This window comes from Dama dama, chromosome 13 (assembly GCF_033118175.1).
Source record: "Dama dama isolate Ldn47 chromosome 13, ASM3311817v1, whole genome shotgun sequence".
Lineage (NCBI taxonomy): Eukaryota > Metazoa > Chordata > Mammalia > Artiodactyla > Cervidae > Dama > Dama dama.
Window position 1 is genome coordinate 12,209,870 of NC_083693.1, and position 6,236 is coordinate 12,216,105.

Consider the following 6,236-nt stretch of genomic DNA (forward strand, 5'->3'; position numbering starts at 1 on the left):
GGACCACAAGGAAGGACTGAGTCAGAATGATTGGCTGAAGACCACCCGGAAACTAATCCTATCACCATAAAACCCCAGACTGAGAGTCATGTGACAGAGCTGTTCTCCTGGGTCCCCTCACCTCCTGCTCTGCCCCCAGGCACCCTTTCCCAATAAAGTCTCTTGCTTTGTCATCAGATGGGTCTACTTGGACAATTCATTTTTGGGTGTTAGACAAGAGCCCAGTTTCGGGCCCTGGAAGGGGTCCCCTTTCCTACAACAAGATAAGCACGTTTGGGTGCTGCCTGTCTGGACTCAGGGAACTGTTCGCCTCCTCCTCCTCCTGCAAGCCAGCACCTCATGTCTCTCCCTGCTCTGGAGCGCTCTGTCATCTCCCAGGGGACCAACTCAGCAGCCTGGCCTGGCCTGGGTCCCTCCCTTGGGTGCCTGCTGACAAGTCACTTTCTTGGCTTGGTGTAAATCACTTACCTCTTCCCCATGCCCCTCTCTCTGGATGGTCCTCACCTCTGTACCCTGGCCTATACCCCATCCAGCCAGGCCAAGGGCTCACACCTCTACTTAGGGAACCTTGGCACGGAGCACAGTCTTTACTAGAATCCAGATTGAGGGAGGTACTAAGAAAGTCTGTGTCACAGATCAAGGCTCTTCCCTCCCTGCATTCCTGGGAGTACTGGGTAGATGTGTAGAGGCCCAGATTAAAGTTTGACTGAAATGCCTGCATTTTCCAGGAAAGAAATCAGATCTCACAGTGGGCCAGTGTCATCTCAAATTGAATGTTAACAGCCCACCAAGAACCAGTTTCCCTGGTCTCCAGTGATTAACTCACAGATCCACATGTTCCTCCATCCACCAGCTTGCCGAGGTCCCAGAGCCTGCTGGCCCTCTCCACTTCCCAGCCCTCCCGGGGCCTTAGAGTGGGTCTCTCTGCTTTCCAGTCTCCAGGCTACAGTCAGTCCCCAGGGGGCCAAAACAGTTACTTGCCCTCCTTGACTACTTTGCTTTATTTCCTTACCCGGGAGCTTACAGAGTCAAAGGCTGGCTCCTCAGGCAGAGGTTCCTTGAGGCCCTTAGGGGAACTGGCACCAACTTGCTGGTTTGACTCTGCCCCGCCCTCGTCCCCACCAGGCCCAAGGGAGAGGTCTCCTTACCCTCCTCAGAACAGGCCTTCTTCATCCCCATCTACATTCCACTCTAAGGTTCCAAGATTCTGTGAGTCACACTGCTCCCGAGGCCTGGAACCTCTCCCCACCTCTCTTCATCAATCCCATTTCAGTATTTCCACTAAGGCCTAGGTCATGTGGTCTCCTGGAAGGTTTCCACACTGCGTGACCCAATGAACCTCATGGGGTTACTTCTGTTCTGACATATGTGCAGTGGTATATAAGCCTCTCTTAGGTGGCTCTGTAGGGGTTTTGGGCTCAGATGGCTTCTGTCAGCTAAACTCTCAGACTCTCAGCTTCCTAGGCCAGGATGAGGCTTGGATGGACTCCTGGGATGGCCATCTGGATCCCTGAGCTTTAAGGAGGCCCTGCTGTTGGCCCCTGGAAAGTGGCTTTCATTGTCCTCACTCAGCAAATACTTCATCACCTTTTGTGTGCCTGGCATTGTTCTAGGCACTGAAGCCACAGGGGAGAATTGTCTTATGAATCTAACATTCTAGTAGAAGAGGCAGTGTGATACTGTGATGGTACCATAGATGGCATCACTGATGCAACGGACATGAACATGGGCAAACTTTGGGAGATGGTAAGGAACAGGGAGGCCTGGCATGCTACAACAAGACAACACCATTTGTTCTTTGTCTCCAGTTCTGGTACAGAGTTTCTAAATCCCTTGGAATTTCCTTAGTGATAAGAGCTATAAATGTGTCTTGATATCCATAACAAGCCCCTTTCAACCCGACCTGGGTTGATGTTAAGTGACTTTTGGAAAGACCCTGAGGATGGAGGCTGGTTGCCAGGGAACCATCCATGTGGTTAGAGGTCGGAACTTTCAGCCCTACCCCCTGACCCCTGGGGAGGGGAGGGAGCCTGGGGGTTGAATCAATCACCAATAACCTCAGGTTTTAATCATGACTCTGTAATGAAACCACCATAAAAACCCAAAGGACTGGGTTTGGGGAGCTTCAAAGACGGTGATCATGTGATTCTGGGAGCATCGAGGGCTCTAAAAGGGCGTGTATCAGTGCTTCCTCCACACCTTGCCCCATGCCTCTTCCACCTGGCTATTCCTGAGTTATATCTGATTATAATAAGTTGGTAATTAGTAAGTAAAATGTTTTCCTGAGTTCTGTGAGCCACTCTAGCAAATCAACTGAACTGCCCGTCTATGGCTAGAATCTGCAGTTGAATGCTTGTCAGAAGCACAGCTGACAAACAGGAACTTGGATTGGAGATTGAAGTGTGGGCAGTCTTGTGAGACTCAGTCCTCACCCTGTGGGATCACACACTCCCTGCAGGCAGATGGTGTCAGAATTGAGTGAACTGTCGGACACCTGGCTGGTATCACAAAACCCCACCCCGCACACGTGTATTGGAATCCGTTTCCTATGACAGAGGCAGCCCCTAAAGAAGACTCTGGGCACACCGCTAAGCCCTGCTCTCAGGAACACTGGGTGCTCCTGGGGAGCTCCCACAAGGCGGCACAGGATGAGGTGGGCACAGCGAGCCCGCAGGAGGCGTGCTCGGCTCCCCGCAGCTAGGGCAGTCGGGCGGCCTTCTCCAGGCAGCCCCGAGGAGAGGCAAGGAAGGAAGCTGCGCGGCTGTCTGGGGGAGGAGACACCAACTGCAGCAAGAGTGGGTTCCAGGCCTGCAGGTGGGCCTGGCAAAGGGGCCTGGGGCTGGGCTGCTGCAAGCCCTGAGGCCCTGGTGAGAAGCGGAACGGGCAGGAGCCCCATGAGACTGGGTTCAGCTTTGCAAAGATCATTGGCATTTGTGTGAAGAGGACGCAGAGGGGTGGAAGCAGCAGAGAGGCTGTCAGAGGCCGTGGCAGTGACCTTGGAGGTGGCCCGGGTGGGTGTGGCCGAAGTGGAAGCTGCGAAGTGGCTGCTCAAGCAAGCGGGCTCTGCTGGTGGCCTGGGTGGGGTCTGAAAGGGAGAAGGGAGTCGGGGTGTGCAGCTGGAAGCCTGAGTTCCTGAGGCAGGAGGAGAGCCGTAGCGGACAATGCTGTAGGTGGTCACCCTTCCCGGGAACCGGGGTTCAGCAGGCAGGTGACCGGGCGCACGTGGCCCAGCTCAGCAGAAGGCCCAGCCAGGACATCAGGTCTCAGAGGAGCTGCGGGTGAGGACAGCGAGGCCGGGCCTGGGCTTTTGGAGAGGACGGATTTCTCCAGATTTGCTTCAAGGGCAGCAGGAAGTCACGGAGTGCCCCAAGCAGAGACATGAAATAAGAGTCTGGTTTTCCCTTTTGAAAGGTGGAAGATGGGTTAGGAGCCCCCAGGGAGCAGGCAGGTCAGTGGATTCACTAGGAGGTGGCTTAGGCCCAGGCAGTGGGGGGACAGCAGAAAAAGAGCAAGTGTGTCTTCTGGGTGGAGCTGATTGATTGGCCGAGAGGTTGGATATTTGGAGGAGGAAAGTGAGGTGAACCAAGAGTAACACTTAAGAGTTTAGTTATTAATCACTTGGGGATGAGAGGGAGGGGAATATGCCACTTTGACACATTGGTTATTTTGAATTAAAGTTACTTGAGAAACAGTCAATGAAGGACATGCTGACACCTGAAATCAGGAAATATCGCACGTGAAGACAACCTCCCTGGAACATGAATGACTGAGCAACAATAACAAGTAGCCATGTTGAGCATCTTTGCATGTGTCTCTAGGTCATCTGTATGTCTTCTCTGCAGAAAGATACATATGGATCTTCTGCCTGCATTTTTATTGGATTGTTGTTTTTATATTGAGCTCTGTGAACTGCTTGTATATTTTGGAAATTGATCTCTTGTGGGTTACATGTTTTGCTAAGAAAACATTTTGAATACATTAATCAGCCCCAGAAGATCTTGAAATTGTCCTCAGAAATCCATCCTTCGAAAGCACTCAAAGAAGCACATTTAACAGACAAACTCTGCTGAAACTTCAAAACAGATTAACTTTTATTCATAATAGAGTATAGAAAAAAATACTAACATCTTTTAAATTTGTTCAACAAGGCTAGAGTGTGAAGTCAAGTAGTCCTTAGGAGGCATTACTACAAACAAACCATTACTGAAAACAAAGCTAGGGGATGTGATGGAACTACAGCTGAGCTATTGCAAATCCTAGCAAACTTGGAAAACTTTGCAATAGCCACAAGACTGGAAGAGGTCAGTTTTCATTCCAATCCTGAAGAAAGGCAATGCTAAAGAATGCTCAAACTACCTCACAGTTGTGCTCATTTCACGTGCTAGCAAGGTAACACTCAAAATTCTTCAAGCTAGACTTTAGCAGTATATGAACCAAGAACTTCCAGATGTACAAGCTAGATTTTGAAAAGGCAGAGGAACCAGAGGTCAAGTTGCTCATATCTGTTGGATCATAAAAAGAGCAAGGGCATTCCGGAAACACATCTACTTCTGCTTCATTGACTATGTTAAAACTTTTGACTGTGTGAATCACAACAAACTGTGTAAAATTCTTAAAGAGATGGGAATACCAGACCATCCCTGTCTCCTGCAATACCTGTATCAGGTAAAGAAGAAACAGAACTGAGCAAAGAACAACTAACTGGTTCAAAATTGGGAAAAGAGTACAACAGGGCTATACATTGTCAGCCTGCTTATTTAACTTATATGCAGAGTACATTGGGTGATATGCCAGACTGGATGAAGCCCAAGCTGGAATCAAGGTTGCCAGGAAAAATAACAATCCCAGATATGCAGATGATACCACTCCAATGGCTGAAAGCAAAGAGGAACCAAAGAGCATCTTGATAAACATGAAAGAGGAGGATTAAAACTCAACTTTCAAAAAACTAAGATCATGGCATCTGGTACCATAATTCATGGCAAAAAGATGAGGAAAAAGAGGAAACAGTGACAAATTTTATTTTCTTGTGCTCCAAAATCACTGCAGATGGTGACTGCAGCCATGAAATTAAGACTCTTGCTCCTTGGAAGAAAAGCTGTTACAAAACCTAGATAGTGCAGAAAAATCAGAGATATCACTTTGCCAACAAAGGTTCATATAGTTAAAGCTGTGTGAGAGTTGGACCATAAAGAAGGCTGAGTGGGGAAGAATTGATGCTTTCGAATTGTAGTGTTGGAGAAGACTCTTGAGAGTCCTTTGGACTGCAAAGAGATCAAACCAAAAAATTCTAAAGGAATATTCACTGGAAGGACTGATGCTGCAGCTGAAGCTCCAGTACTTTGGCCACCTGATGTGAAGAGCTGACTCATTGGAAAAGACCCTCATGCTGGTAGATATTGAGGGCAGGAGGAAAAGGGGACAACAGAGGATGAGATGGTTGGATGGCATCACCAACTCAATGGACGAGAGTGTGACCAACCTCTAGGAGATAGAGAAGGACAGGAAAGCCTGGCCTGCTGCACTCCATGGGGTCAGAAAGAGTCATGACTTAGAGACCAAACAGCGAAATAAGGCTAGCAAAAGAGATTGAAATCAGAAAGTAGAATTGCAAAGGAACTATCTATAGTTTATTTACAGTTTACTGCCCTATAGTACTGGGCTTCACAGGTGGTGCTAATGGTAAAGAACCCACCTGCCAATGCAGGAGACGTGGGGTTTAATCCCCAAGTGGGGAAGATCCCCTGAGGAGGAGCATAGCAACAAGCTAGATTTTGAAAAGGCAGAGGAACCAGAGGTTCACTCCAGTATTCTTGCCTGGAGAAATCCATGGACAGAGGAGTCTAGTGGACTATGGTCCACAACATTGCAAAGAATTGGACACAACTGTATATATGTATGAATACATCTTATAGTACTGGCTATAGGTATAAACATTGGAAAAGAAAAAGGCATAGTTTATCATCTTTGCAACATCACAGTTTGTACCCAAAAGAACAGTTAAGTAATATGGCCAACTGCTAGATAAAAACATACAATCAGTAGGTTTCTCATGTACAAGTAAAAGCCAATTAGAAAATGTTATGAATCACCAATGGACATCATCTTTAGGATAAATAAGATACCTAATGAAAAATATGAAGACCTGCAAGAACTTTTACAACTAACACCCAAAAGAGATGTCCTCTTCATCATAGGGGACAGGAATGCAAAATCAGGAAGTCAAGAGCTACCTG